General features: G+C 42.8%; 1 long non-coding RNA gene across 1 annotated transcript; it reads left to right on the top strand.

Annotated features, from left to right (window-relative positions):
- Window positions 1–12934: 12934 nt before the first annotated feature.
- LOC140186884 (uncharacterized) lies at window positions 12935–15785 on the top strand. Its single transcript, XR_011882958.1, has 2 exons — window positions 12935–13228; window positions 15371–15785. It is a non-coding gene; the product is annotated as an uncharacterized lncRNA (long non-coding RNA).
- Window positions 15786–16272: the final 487 nt, after the last annotated feature.

The raw sequence follows: 16272 nt of genomic DNA, 5'->3' as shown, positions 1-16272 counted from the left end.
TCTGTCAAAGCGGTCTACCAGTTATGGTCACTGCCCCATGCAAACAGCTTCCTGGAGCCACAGGTGAGAACTGAGCGTCCAGTGGGGACCAAAGGTAGCATTCAAGACAATTATTGATGCCTTCAAATTCTTTGTAATTCCTAACTTGTTGAAGAAGCAAAATGGTTTAATTTTCACTCCTGGCCATTTCTGGTATTTCCAAGCCTGAATGCTTGAAACCGCAGTGAGAAAAACAAATCCGAATTCTCTTACTGCTTATTTCTTGCCAACTTTCAGTGACAAAAATCACTGTCTTTTGAACACAAACACAAATAACTGATGCTGTTTAAAAACTGTTCACTCTAAGCATGTTGCACGGTCTAACAACCACACGAGCACACACGGCTGGTGCTAGTTAGAAACTGTTCAGCAACAATCTCTTGTCCAAGTTAAGCAGCATAGTGTCCCAAATGAACAAAAGGAATCCTGGCTATTTTCTTGACTAGTTTTTGTTCTTTTAAGAGTTGTCACTAACAAGCAGCTGCCCCAGTGAACCAATGCCCAATTAACTGGAATCCCCTGTATTATAGAATAGCAATTCACTTCGAAATATGCACCTTCTTTATGTGAGGCATGAGTGAATTTTATCAGAAGTAGATGAAATCCATTTGTTATGAGCTTCAGATGTTTAAGGTAATTGGATTTAATATTAGCACTGCTACTGTATTTTGCGGAAACTTAGTCTCAATCTTGCCCTCCAGTGCGTGGTCTTGTGTGGAAACTCCACATTTACCCCAGGTCCACTGGTTGCCTCTCATATTCTGAAGAAGCACTGGCAGGGTAAATGACTGCTGTAAGCTGCTCCTGAGGTGGATGATGGCAAAGGGAATTGAATCGGCAGAGGCAATCGGCACAAGGGAGGGAATAGATTACAAAGAAATAGTGGGGGAATGAGTTTGATGGGATTGCTCTGAATGCTGTCATAGACTCAATGAGCTGAACAGCATCTTTATTCCTCATAAAGAAATATGAAGAACTTACAATGGTCCAGCACTTACGTGCAAATGTGGGGCTGCACTGGGGGGTGGGATTTAGAGATTTGCCAGCATATGTGTGGGGATCAGGAAAGAAGGAACAAAGATGCCAGGCAATCAGCTTGATGATAGTTGTGGGACAGCAGATTTTATGGGATGCATGTCAATTTGGGACTATGTTGGGAATTAGGGACTGGAGGGAGGTTAGTTAAATATTTCACTGTCTGTACTTCCCAGATCTGCATTGTAATGGTAAAATAGCACCCATCTTAATTGCCTTGTATTGCTCTCCATGGATTATGCTTACGGACAATTATCCTAACTGAATTTTACTGGAGCACCATTGAGAACCTCCTGTAAATCTGCATCCCCATCTGGTATGGAAGCAGCAGAGTATCAGACCATAAGTCCCTACAAATGACAGTGAGAATGGCCGAGAGGATCACAGGGGTCTCTCAAACATCCACTGGGGACATTTATCAGGAGCGCTGCCTTAGTATTATCACAGATCCCACCCATCTATTCAGCATCCTCTTTGACTTTCTGCCATCAGGCAGGAGACTGTGATGCATAAAGACAAGAATGGTCAGGGTGAGAAACATTTTCTTCCCTCAGGCCATTAGGATTCTGAACTCCCTACAGCATCACATTTGAAGTGTCACCAGATAATTGTTCGATACTCTACAATATTTAATTTATGCACTTTATTTTGTTTATTTATGCATAATTCATTTGTAGATTTCCTTCCTACTTTCCTAAGTTATTGAGTGTTATATATGTGTACTACAGTGCCTTACACCCTGATCCAGAGAAGTGCTGTCTCGTTTGGTGGTATACCTATACTGATACTTTATTGTTGCCAAACAATTGATACTAGGACGTACAATCATCATAGCGATATTTGATTCTGCGCTTCCCATTCCCTGGATTACAAATCGATAGTAAATATTAAAAATTTAAATTATAAATCATAAATATAAAATATAAAAATGGAAAGTAAGGTAGTGCAAAAAAAACTGAGAGGCAGGTCCGGATATTTGGAGGGTACGGCCCAGATCCGGGTCAGAATCCGTTCAGCAGTCTTATCACAGTTAGAAAGAAGCTGTTCCCAAATCTGGCCATACGAGTCTTCAAGCTCCTGAGCCTTCTCCCGGAGGCAAGAGGGACGAAAAGGGTGTTGACTGGGTGGGTCGTGTCCTTGATTATCCTGGCAGCACTGCTCTGACAGCGTGCGGTGTAAAGTGAGTCCAAGGACAGAAGATTGGTTTGTGTGATGTGCTGCACCGTGTTCACGATCTTCTGCAGCTTTTTCCAGTCTTGGACAGGACAACTTCCATACCAGGTTGTGATGCACCCTAGAAGAATGCTTTCTATGGTGCATCTATAAAAATTAGAGAGGGTTTCAGGGGACAGGCCTAATTTCTTTAGTTTTCTCAGGAAGTAAAGGCACTGGTGGGCCTTCTTGGCAGTGGACTCCGCTTGGTTGGACCAAATCAGGTCATTTGTGATACTGACCCCGAGGAACCTAAAGCTTTTGACCTGTTCCACTTGCACACCACCAATGTAAATTGGGTCGTGCGGTCCACTACTCCTTCTGAAGTCAACAACCAATTCCTTCGTCTTGCTGACGTTGAGGGATAGATTATTGTCTTCGCACCATGCCACCAGGTTCTTAATTTCCTCTCTGTACTCAAACTCATCGTTACCCAAGATACGACCTACAATTGTTGTGTCATCAGCAAACTTATATATTGAGTTCGATGGAAACTTGGCTACACAATCATGGGTGTACAGTGAGTACAGCAGGGGGCTGAGTACACAGCCTTGTGGGGCACTGGTGCTCAGAGTGATTGTAGAGGAGAGCTTGTCCCCTATTTTTACAGCCTGGGTCCTGTCTGTGAGGAAGTTGAAGATCCAGCTGCAGATCTGAGTGCTAAGGCCCAGATTCCGGAGCTTAGGAATCAGTATATTTGGAATGATGGTTTTAAAGGCAGAGCTGTACTCAATGAAAAGGAGCCTTACATATGCGTCTTTATTCTCCAGGTGTTCTAAGGAGGAATGTAGGGCCAGAGAGATGGCATCTGCCATTGACCTGTTGCTCCGGTAGGTGAATTGCAAAGTGTCAGGGTTGACCGGTAGGCTGTGGTTGATGTGTGCAATAACCAATCGCTTGAAGCACTTCATAGCAATTGATGTCAGAACCACAAGTCAATAGTCATTCAGGCATGCCACCTTGCTCTTCTTCGGCACTGGGATTATCGTTGCCTTCTTAAAACACGAGGGGATCTTAGACTGAAGCAAGGAGCAGTTGAAGATGTCAGCAAACACTCCAGCTAGCTCGCTTGCACAGGCCCGGAGAACCCGTCCCGGGATGCCATCTGGGCCTGTCGCCTTCCTTGGATTTATCTTCAGGAAAGCCCTTCTAACATCCTCCTCGGTGACGATGAATCTCGATGCCACCAGGTCCAGTACATCTGGAGGGAGCGGGACGCTCCTCTTCTGTTCGAATCTTGCGTAGAATAAGTTAAGTTCATCAGGAAGAGAAGCGCCACAGTTATTGATATTCCCAGCCTTTTCTTTGCACCCAGTGATCTCATTTAGATCCTACCATAGTCTACTTGCGTTCCTCTGGTTAGCCTGGGCTTCCAACTTGGCTCAATATTGCCTCTTGGCGCCCTTAATGGCTTTCCAGAGTTCACGCCTGGATTCCATATAGCAACTGGTATCCCTGGACCTAAAAGCCGCAGCTCTAGCCTTCAAAAGGGACTTGACCTCAGAATTCATCCAAGGTTTCCGGTTAGGGAATACTCGGATCATTTTCCGAGACACACAGTCCTCCGTGCATTTCCAAATAAAGTCTGTGACAGCTGAGGCACACTCATCGAGGTTTGCTGTTGAGTCCTTGAATACTAACCAGTCCACCGATTCAAAGCAGTCACGGAGGACCTCATCTGTTTCCTTGGTCCAACACGGCACTACTTTTGACACCGTGACCTCTCGCTTCAGCTTCCATTTTAATATAATTAAGATGGCGTCAGTAACTGGCCACTCTGCACGTGCCCTCCCGAGCAAGCTGCCCCCTACACTATCCTATACCTGAGAAACCCTCCTAAACCTTCAATCTGCTACATCTAGCAAGAAGAACACACTGGTGAAGCTTCTGACCCAGCTGAAGACCACCGCGCCAGAATTTCTTCTTAAACTCCGGACCACACCTGGACCCCACCAGCGAGGCTTGGTCCGAGGCCCACTACGTTCCCAGAGACCCGCGGTCTGCTACCGTGCCGGAGCGCTTTTGAGACACGGCCCATTCCGAAAGCATCTCCGGAGCAGACGACCACACAGAAGTGACGTCGGAGACCTCAAGGTGCCCCAGACGCTTCCCCGGAGTGACCACCGTAAAGCCCTGTTGGTGGACATCCGCAGCTGCCGGAAGTGAGGCCTCTGCCGCCGACCTCGGAAATCGAGCCCGAGTCTCAGCTGGAGCAGAGGCCCCCGCAACCGTCACTCGGTTTACAGACTTGTTTCAGTCAGGAGCCCGGCCCTCCGGGATTAAGTGTCGGCTTCAGGGCCCGATCCAATCGACAGCCCGGGCCCCCGGCAGCTGGAAATGGCAGCAGAGCCACTGGTGTATATAACTTATATACATGTGTATAGTTAAATGGCAATCAACTTAACTTAACTTGAAGAGGAAATAGGGTTTACTACATGCAGTGGAAAATATTGTTGAAATACTCTACGTGGAAATATCAGAAAGAAACAGCATTGCACAATTGAATTTTTAGCCAGTTATTTATTATTGATTTTAGGAGAATAATTAATTTTGACATTTTGTGAGCTGAAGAAAGGTAAATTCCAGATTTAATTTCATAATCTCTAATTACAATTTCATAATTAACCCAGTTTATTTCCTCATTCCAGCTGTCAGTAACTTATTTCCTGATCTTTGTGGGATCATACAATACAGAAACAGGCTATTCATTCCACCTAATCTATGTAAACAAGTGATCACTCTTCTTTAATAACCCCTTTGCTCAGTATTTGGTTAATATCCTTCTCTATCTGTGTGGTTTAACTGTACATCTAATCACATTTTTAAAAACAGTCAGCGATCCAGTTTCAACCACTCTCTCAGGGAGTATATTCTAAGTACTTTGCACTCTCAACATGAAAAGGTCCCCATCATATCCCCTCTGAATTGTCCCCCCTTACATTAAACCTATAATCTCTAATTTTATCTCCCTTTAATATGGATAACAATTTCTTGCAGTTTGCCCTTTCTGTACAGAGACGAGGAGGAATTTCTTTAGCTAGAGGGTGGTGAATCTATGGAATTTGTTGCAACTGATGACTATAGAGGCCAAGTCATTGGGAACATTTAAGGCAGGGGATGACAGATTCCTGATTAGTCAGGGCATGAAGGGATGTGGTGAGAAGGCAAGAGATTGGGGCTGAGGGGATATTGGAATCAGCCATGATGAAGTGGCAAAGCAGGTTTGATGGGCCAAATTGCTCAATTCTGCTTGTATATCTTATGGTCTTACGATCAAGACAGAAAGCAGATAGAGATAAACAGGAAAACAACAGATCAGATAAAAGGTACTTTTTTTGTGGAAATTACCATTGGACAAAAAACAAGTTTCCATTTGGAATGGCTTAGGTTAATTAAGGTAAGGCTGAGCAGATTTGTTAAATCCATGTAATTAAGAGGACATCAAGGCAGGAATATGGAATTTGTGCAAAAGTTGGAGGGGGGTGTATGATTTTCATGCTCAATGTCCTGAAAAGGTGAGTTTCTAGTCCATTTTTCTATTTTTAATATCAAACGTACACTCAGTAAATGGAGCTGAATTTTAGAATTTGCTGCTGTTGCAAAAACTTGGCAAAGAGGTAGAGTGGATTGCAGTGAGGTTACGTATGAAGTGATGCATTTGGAAAGAATAACGTGAAAAGACAGAATATTGTAAACCGCATCAAATAGAAAAAAGTCTTTTGCCTGTGAGACCTTGATGCCCATTTACACAAGTAGCAAGTTTATAAGCAGTTAAGTAGTCAGATAAGTTTGTAACTAAAAGAACCATGTTGAAAAGCAAAACTATCTTACTACAATTTTGTAAATTATTCTTTGCTGCTCAGTTGAAACCATGCAGATAACGTGACGAGGTCAAAAGGGGCTTTAGAAATTATACTGAAGAGATGTAACAGAATTTTCTTGAGGATGGGTAGAATTAGAATAGAATAAAGGTTAAGTACTGGTCACATCAATATTTTGAAGACAGATACCTCTGACTTTGGGAAAATATCCAAATGTGAGATAAGGAAGAATATTTATACTGTGAGATTTCAAAGTTCAAAAGTTCAAACTACATTTATTATCAAACTATGTATACATTATGCCACCTTGAGATTCATCTCCTAACAGGCAGCCACAAAACAAAGAAACCCAACAGAACCCATTAAGGTAAAGACCACCAAACACCCAATTTGCACAGAAGATAAAGCAAACCATGCAAAACAATAAACACAAGCAAAAAGCATTCTGAACCGAAGTCCACAAAGAGAGTCCAAAGCCCAGAGTTCAACACTGTTATGTCTGTGTACACCACATATACACTAAATAAAAACACGCACGCGGGAGATGGCTTTAACTGGTGTATTCACTTTGCATCAAGAGCGAGAGAGAGAACGATGCGCATGTGTAGGCAACAGCGCATGCACAGAGAACAGATCAATACATAGTGCTAAGGGGGATGGGGGCCATCGCCCGAAAAGAAATGGATCCATACATTAAAAATGCAGAGCAGAGTAAATGACGTGGAGCAGTGAGCTGAATCAGTCCGTCCCTCACCTTAGGCCCCAACAACCTGACTTTTTCAATCAGGCCAGGCACCAAAATTGTCCAGACATTGGATTCAGTTGCTTTGGTATGCTCAGGGGTCCTGGACCCCGCTGCCTCGATCTAGCCTGTACCCGACCTTTCCAATTCAGCCATCCCAGCGATTGAATCTCGGGTCTTCCTCACCTCGATCCTGCCACATCAAATACTTCCCAGTCCAAGGGGAAGTTACAGACTATTGTCAGGATCCAGAACATTCTATCTGAAGAGACTATGAAAAGTAATTTCATAAATAATTGGAAGTTGAATCGAGAAAAGGGATTTACAGAAGGGTAGATTTTCCATTGATTTACAACCCATCCAAGCATGTACCTTTAAGAATATATGTTAGAACGTAGAACATAGCACAGGAACAAGCCCTTCAGCCCACAATGTTAGACCACAAGACATTAGAGCAGGATTAGGCCATTCAGCCCATTGAATCCGCTCTGCCATTTCATCATGGCTATCCCGGATCCCATTCAACCTCACACACTTGTTGCTTTGAATATACCGATGGACTTGGCCTCCCCAGCAGTCTGTGATAGAGCATTCAATAGATTCCCACCCTTTGGCTTAAAAGATTCCTCCTTACTTCTGTTCTAAAAGGTTGCACCTGAATTTGAGGCTGTGCCCTCTAGTTCTGGATACCCCCAGCAAAGGAAACATCCTCTCTACACCCATTTTATCTAGTCCTTTCAACATTTGGTAGGTTTCCATGAGATCCCCACACATTCTTCTAAATTCCAGTGAGTACAGGTCCAAAGCTGCCAAATACTCCTCATATGTTAACCCCTTCATTCCCAGAATCATCCTCCCAAATCTCCTCTGGACTCTCTCCTATGACAATACATCCTTTCTGAGATAAGGGGCCCAAAACAGTTGACAATACTCCAAGTGCAGCCTGACTAGTGTCTTACTAAGCTTCAGCATTATCTCCTTATTTTTATATTCTATTCCCCTTGAAATAAGTACCAACATTGCATTTGCCACAGACTCAACCTGTGAATTAACCTTCTGTGAGTCTTACATGAGGACTCCTAAGTCCCTTTGCACCTCTGATGTTTGAATTTTCTCCCCACTGAGATAATACTCTGCATTATTATTCCTTTTACCAAAATGCAAAATCATGCATTTCCCAACACTGTATTCCATCTGCCACTTTTTTTGCCGATTCTTCCAATTTGTCTGTCCTGCTGCAATCACATTGCTTCCTCAGCACTACCTACCCCTCCACCTATCTTTCTAATCTGCAAACTTTGCCACAAAGTCATCAATTCTACTATCTAAATCATTGACAAACAATGTGAAAAGTAGTGGACTCCAACACTTTCACAACCACTATAATTTCCTCTCTTTTGTCTTCCTCCATTCTTAAAAAGTGGTGACATTTGCAATCTTCCAGTCATCCAGGACCATTCTAGAATCTAGTGATTCTTGAAAGATCATGACTAATGCAGCCGTTATCTCTTCAACAACCTCTTTCCGGACTCTGGAACGTAGTCCATCTGGTCCAGGTGATTTATCCACATTAAGACCTTTCAGTTTGCCTAGCACTTTTTCCTTTGTGATAGCAATTTCACTCACTTCCACTCCCTGGCACTCACAGACTTCTGGAATACAGCTAGTGTCTTCCACAGGAAAGACTGAAGCAAAGTACTTATTAAGTTCTTCTGCCAATTCTTTGTCCCCATTACTATTTCACCAGCATCATTTTCCAGTAGTCCAATATCAATTTTCACCCCCCTTTCATTCTCTATATAACTTAAAAAAAAAACATTTTGTATCCTGCTTTATATTATCAGCTAGTTTGCCCTCATATTTCAACTTTTCCTTCATATAGTTTCTTAGTTGCCTTTTGTTGGATTTTAAGAGCTTCCCAATGATCCAACTTCCCACTCACTTTTGCTGCCTTATATGCCCCTTCCTTGGCTTTTATGCAGTCCCTTGTTAGCTACGGTTCCTAGCCCTGTCATTTGAGAACTTCTTCTATTGGACATATCTATTCTGCGCGTTGTGAACTACTCCCAGAAACTTCAGCCACCCCTATCCTGCCATCATCCCCACCAGTATTCCCCTCCAACCCACCTCAGCAAGCTCTTATCTCATGCCTCTGTAATTCCCTTTATTCCATTGCGAGATTGATAAATATAACTTATGCTTCTCCTTCTCAAATTGCAGTATTATGATCACTGCCTTCTAAGGATTCCTTTACATTAAGCTCCCTAATAAGATCAGGGTTTTTACACAACACCAGATCTAAGACAGCCTTTCCCCAGTAGGCTCAAGCACAAGCTGCTCTAAAAAGCCATCTCATAGGCATTCAACAGATTCCCTCTCTTGTGATCCCACACCAACATGATTTTCCCAATCCTCTGCATATTGAAGTCCCCCATTACAATTGTGACATTGCCCTTATTACATGCCCTTTCCAGCTCCCTTTGCAATCTCAATCCCACATGTTAGCTACTCTTTGGAGATCTATCTATGATTCCCGTTATGGTTTTTTTACTCTTGCAGTTTCTTAACTCCACCTACAAAGATTCAACATTCTCTGACCCTATGTCACTTCTTTCTAAAGATGTAATTCCATCTCTTACCAACAGAGCCACACCACCGCCTATGCCCTCCTACCTGTCCTTTTGATACTAAGTATATCCTTTGATGTTAAACTCCCAACTATGGCCTTCTTTCAGCCACGGCTTAGTGATGCCGACAACGTCATACCAACCAATCTCTAATTGTGCCACGAGTTCATCCAGCTTATTCCGAATACTACACGCATTTAAATACAACACCTTCAGTCCTGCATTCTTTGCCCTTATGAATTTTGCCTCTGTGATACAATTTAACTCTTTGCTCTGTCTGCAGTTGTACCCAATCATTGGCTTGTCCTTCCTTACATTCATGTTACATCCATCATCTTCTTGTAAACCTGCTGGCTCCTCCTCAGCTCTATCTTACTGGCTCCCATCCCCCTGCCATATTCATTTAAAACACTCCCAACAGCTCTAGCAAACTTGCCAGCAAGGATATTGGTCCCCCTCGGATTCAAGTGCAACCTCTCCCTTTTGTACAGGTCACACCTGCCCCAGACGAGGTCCCAATGATCCAAAAATCTGAATCCCTGCCTCCTGCTCCAGTTCTTCAGCCATCCATTTATCCACCACCTCATCCTATTCCTATATTCACTGTCACGTGGCACAGGCAACAATCCTAAGATTATTACTTTTGAGGTCCTGCTTCTCAGCTTCCTTCCTAACTCCCTGTATTCTGTTTTCAGGACCTCCTCTCTTTTTTTTACCAATATCATTAATACCAATATGTACCGTGGCTTCTGGCTGCTCGCCCTCCCTTTTCAGGATATCGGGGATACGAGCAGAAACATCGTGGACCCTGGCACCTGGGAGGCAAACTGTGATCCGTGTTTCTTTTTCACATCCTCAGAATCACCTATCTGTCCCCTTAACTATAGAGTCCCCTATTACTGCTGCCATCCTCTTCAGTTTCCTGCCCTTCTGAGCCACAGGGTCAGAGTCAGTGCCAGAGGCACAGCCACTGTTGCTTCTCCCAGTTAAATCATCCTCCCCCCACCAACAGTACTCAAAATGGAGTACTTACTGCTGAGGGGGTTAGTCACAGGGGTGCTCTCTACTACCTGATGTTCTCCCTGCCCTCTCCTGACATTTACACATTTATCTGTCTCCTGTAGTCTTGGGATGACTACCTTCCTCTAGCTCCTGTCTATCATCACTTCACTTTCCCTAACAAGCCAAAGGTTATCGAGCTGCAGCTCCAGTTCCCCAACACAGTCTCAAAGGAGCTGCATCTTGAAGTACCTGGTGCAGATGTGAGCATAGAGGAGGCTGGTTGTGCTAAACCTGCTAAAAGGCAAATCAAAAACACCCAAACACTAATCCCTCCTACCTACACCATGTCCATATCCCTCCATCCTCCTTACATCCATGTGCCTTTCCAAATGTCTCTAAGTAGCTTCTAATGTATTTGCCTCTATCACCATACCAGGCAGATAATTCCAGGCATCCACAACTCTCTGAATAAAAAACTTACCATCACATCCCCCTTAAACCTGTCCTCTCTCACCTTCAAAGCATGCCTCTGGTATTAGATGTTCTACTCTCCAGGTTTATGTTTGTGGATCCTGATTGCTCTTCTATTTGGAGAAGTAGAGGCTTCAGGTATACAAAGTTCTCAACAACATAAGATGCCATGGTCATTCAGTGACAGGGTAAAATTTTTCAGGTATATTGCCATCATGCTCCTGGGCATGACCTCCCATCAGATGGCTGGCTCCTTGTCAATTCACAATGGCCTGCACTGTGCGTGAACTTTCTACAACGATGAGACTGGCCCCATTCCTGAATGTTTCTATAGTTTCATTGGAGCAGTGGACAACATTGTTGAGACGCAGGTGATCAAAAGGCTTGAGGGAAAGTAAAGTTTGTGAGGGTCAGGAAGGCCTAGAAATAAAGATAGTTGGAGAAGCTACTTTGTTTTGTCTGGACCTTTGGGAGATGGATTAAAGCCTTTCAGTGCAATCAGTGTAGGGATCATGACTGGGTACATTATTGACTCAAGGAGGAAGAAACCAGAGGTCCATATGACTCTGACTGCGTAAGCCAGGCCTCATTTTAAAATTGTTTGGCATCATTAGAGAGTGTTTCTTGGGACCAGCACCTAATTGCCATCACAAACAAGGTGCAACGCCTGTACTGTCTTAGAAATTTGCCCAGATTCGACAAGTCATCTAAGACTATGGGTGTGTTGTGGAGAGTATCTTGACTGGTTGCATAACGGCCCGGTATAGAAATGCCAATGCACAAGAATGGGAAAACCAACAAAAAGTAGTGGATGCAGCCCAGTCTATCACAGCCAACACCCTCCCCACCACTAAGCTCACCTACAAGGACCCCTGGCACAAGAAAGCTGCGTCCATCATCAAGGAGCCCCATCATCCAGGCCATGCTTTCTTCTCATTTCTGCTATCAGGAAGTAGGTACAGGAGCCTCCGGACCCACATCATCAGATTCAGGAACAGTTCTTATCCTTCAGTTATCAGACTCCTGAACCAGCAAGGATAACTTTTCTCACCTCAACTCTGAACAGATTCTACAACTTACGGACTCACTTTCAAAGACTCTGCAACTCATGTTCACAGTATATTTGCTTTTTATTAATTGCACAGTTTGCCTTCTTTTGCACTTTGGTTGTTTTCAGTCTTTGCTTTGTGTATTTTTTTTTTAATTGATTCTTTTGTGCTTCTCAGTTCTACTTTGATACAAACACCAGAAAATCTGCAGATGCTGGAATTCCAAAGCAACACACAAAATCCTGAAGGAGCTCAGCAGGTAGAAAAGAGTAAACAGTTCGACATTTCAGGCCGTGAGCCTTCACCAGGTTTCAATCAGCCGTTTGGTCATCATTTCGGAAACTCATTTGTGATGTGGCGAGGAAATTTCGTCACTGATTGGTTATGTGGTGAACTTTGTGCGCTGTGGCCTGGAATTTTGCCCACATTGGCTTATAAATAAAATCAAAGTCTACGTGTTTGCTTACAGAATTACTCGTGGATTGTTCAGCTGATTGTTAAGTATATAAAGGCCAAGCATTTGGAGGACTCACCACAACTAACAGCGCAGTGATGAAGCCTCCTCATATGGTGACTAAATGTTTGCCAGCAATTTGCCAAGCTTGGAGAACAACTCAACGCAACTATATTGGGACACGTGCATACTTTGATAATAAATTTACTTCGAACTTTGAAGAAACATTCAGTTTTTCCTCCTGATTTATCTCCACCACAGACAGTAAGACCATGCACACAATCCAATCATTAATCAGTCCTTCTTAGAATTATATTTTCCTCTGAAAAGGTTTGATGCATCAGGAATTGGCCTTCCGCCAAACAGCAGACCTGGTTTATTTAGTTACTTATTTTGCGCAGCATAGTTTTTTCTGACCCTTCAAGTCGCACTGCACCGGCAAACCCCAGCAAAGCCGACTAATCCTAACCTAATCATGGGACAATTCACAATGACCACTTAACTGAAGCAGTACGCCTTTAGACTGTGGGAGGAAGCTGGAGAACTTGGAGAAAACCCTTGCATTCCTCAGGGAGGACGTACAGAGACTCCTTACAAAACAGCACTGGAATTGTTCTCCGAACTCCAACGGCCTGAGCTAAAGCAGCATCGCGCTAATGGTAGCACCCCATTTATGTCATTGTTGCTAGGATCACCAGCATGGAGACCATATGCTGATGTGTGGGTCTGGAGTTACTGCTGACACACTGAGCTCTATGGGAAGCAGAGCAGTGCAAGTGAGTGGGTTACTGAAATAAATGTCTGGTTAACAAAGTCAGTGTGGTGCAGCAGTGAAAGTGACCATTACTGACAGTGGAAATTTCTGTCATTGCAAATGACAAGCAAGGGTGAAGGATGAAGTGCACCTGATCTTTCAAATAGCCAGTGCAGTTACAATACAATGGATCAAACAGTCACCTATTGTGCTCTATGTTTCTGACTCTGTTGAATCTGTTGTTCTTACGTATTTATTCTCGATTGTCCTCTCTATTGTGTAAGAATTTAAAGTTTACCAGCAATGCTGTACAATGAAATTCTTGGATTTCGGTCATGGATGTGTTCCAAGGAATGCCTAAAGACTTCTGTGCTTGAATAAAAGATGAGGACCATGAACTGTGGCCAAATGTTAAGTATTTTTCTGTGCGGAGGACTGTCACTTTTTAAAACCACACAGTATGTACACGCTCACATAGTGTTAAGTGAAAATTGTCTAAATAGAGTCATAGGAGCAGAAAAACAGGCCCTTCATCCCATTTAGATCATGCCAAACCATTAATCCACCTGGTCCCATTGACCTGTACCCAGACCATATCCTCCCATCCATACCCTTCCCACACATATACTGTACCTATCCAAATTTCTCTTAAAAGTGTTGAAATTGAACTCATATCCACCATTATCAGCTTGTTCCACACTCTCACCACTTTCTGAGTGAAGAGGTTCCCCCTGTGGTCCCCACAAACATTTCACCTTTCACCCCTAACCCATGACCTCTAGTTGTAGTCTCGCCCAACATCAGTGGAAAAAACCTGCTTGCATTTACCCTACATATACCCCTCATAATTTTGTATACCACTTTCAAATCACCCCTTATTCTTCTGCACTCCAGGGTATAAAGTCCTAACCTATTCAACCGTCCTTTATGACTCAGGTTCTCGAGACTTGGCAACACGCTTGTAAATTTTCTCCGTACTCTTTTAATCTTATTGATCTTTCCTGTAGGTTGGTGACCGAGACTGCACACAATACTCCAAATAATGCCTCAGCAATATCTCATACAATTTCAACATAACATTCCATCTCCTGTACTCAATACATTGATTAATTTTTGTGCCAAAAGCTGTCTTTATGATGCTATCTACTACACACCAATTTCAAGGATTTGTGGATATGTATTCCCAAATGCCTCTGTTCTACCACACTCCTCAGTGCCCAACCGCTCACCATATAAATTCTACCCTGATTTATCCTCCCGATGTGCACCAGCTCACACTTGTCTGCATTAAATTCCATCTGCAATTTTTCAACCCATTTTTCCAGTTGTGCAGATCCTGCTGCAAGCTTTGATACCCTTCCTCACTGTTCATTATACCCCCAGTCTTGATGTTAATGTGTTAAGTGGCTGAAAGATATTCTCATAACATTCAAACCATTAACTACTTGAGGAATACTGGGGCAAAAAGTTAGTGACCGAGAAAGTGTGAACTGTGTCACAAACTTTCAATATTAGTTGAAATGCCAATCATGACAACTGTCCACCTACACCATCAGTTTGTTGCTATGCAGTAGATTCTGATCCAATGGTGAACTAAGTTTGTTATATTTAGCAGAAGCTAGGATTTTCAAAAAGGAAATCATAAATGTAGCCAAGGCAGCACAATATAGTTGTGTGGGATCTGTCGTCTGGAGGAAGCTGTATAGTCACAGTCATAGTCATACTTTATTGATCCCAAGGGAAATTGGTTTTTGTTATAGTTGCACCATAAATAATTAAATAGTAATAAAACCATCAATAATTAAAAGTAATATGTAAATTATGCCAGGAAATAAGTCCAGGACCAGCCTATTGGTTCAGGGTGTCTGACCCTCCAAGTTTGATGGCCACAGGCAGGAATGACTTCCTACGAAGCTCAGTGTTGCATCTCAGTGCAGTATGAAGAAAACCAAAGAGTGAGAATATTTTTGAGGTTTTATATGGAGCTTATCTTAGTTGCTGCGGGTTGGCAATTTAGGTACTTTAACAAGATTGTAATTTGAGCTGTGCCTAGTTAGACAGTTACGGTTGTAGAAAGACTAGAGCAGCGGGCTAAGCACACATACTCGAGGTATGCCAGTGTTGATTGTCAGTGAGGTGAACATGTTATTTCTGATCCACACAGGTGTGCTCCCCCAGTAAAGAAGTCAGCTCCATCATGGGCACCAGCCTCCATAGCATCCAGGTCATCTTCAAGGAGCAATTCCTCAGAAAGGCGACATCCATCATTTCAGACCCCTCATCACTCAGGAAATGCCCTTTTCTCATTGCTACCATCAGGAACCTGAATGATTCAGGAACAGCTTCTTCCTCTCTGCCATCCAATTTCTGAATGGACATTGAACCCATGTACACCACCTCACTCCTTTTTGTGCACTAATTTAATTTAACTATTTTAAAAAAATAATTAATTAATATTACTCACTGTAATTCACAGTTTTTATTATTATGTGTCACGATGTACTACTGCTGCATAACAACAAATTTCATGACATATGCATGAGATATTAAACCTGAGTCTGATTCTGACTCCCGACTGATTCAGTGAGCGGAGTCCATGTATTTTATTACTAACATGAAGATTAAACCTGGTGGGTTTGGGTTACATGTAACAAATAAGACAAAGGTCTTTAAAGCAAAATCATTGTACTTACGCTGAAAATCACAATGGAATGTGGTCTAAATTTGCACTCTTATTCGTTATGTAGGAATGTAGGCTCAATATGTCAACTATTTGCAGCAATGGCCAGAATCCTGGAATCTAAAGAATGCACTAAGTCCAACCGCAGTGAGATAAATTCAAATGTGCCCAGTTATACTCCATGAACTAGCAATGGATTCATTCATTTGCGAAACCATGCAATTGAGGATGTGAAAATTGAATTTATACAAATTGTGGTTTTAACCATTATAGAAACACTACTTGACTTTCAGCAAGAGTGGGAGTCAATGTTAAAAGGCACATGCTGGCTTGAATTGTTGTTCTTGGGCACTTAGCTCCCAGTGGAGCATAGGCCATCGATGACC

This window comes from Mobula birostris, chromosome 23 (genome assembly GCF_030028105.1).
Source record: "Mobula birostris isolate sMobBir1 chromosome 23, sMobBir1.hap1, whole genome shotgun sequence".
Classification (NCBI taxonomy): Eukaryota; Metazoa; Chordata; class Chondrichthyes; order Myliobatiformes; family Myliobatidae; genus Mobula; species Mobula birostris.
The sequence above is the reverse complement of the archived record's forward strand: the minus strand, read 5'-3'. Positions and strand labels throughout refer to the sequence as shown.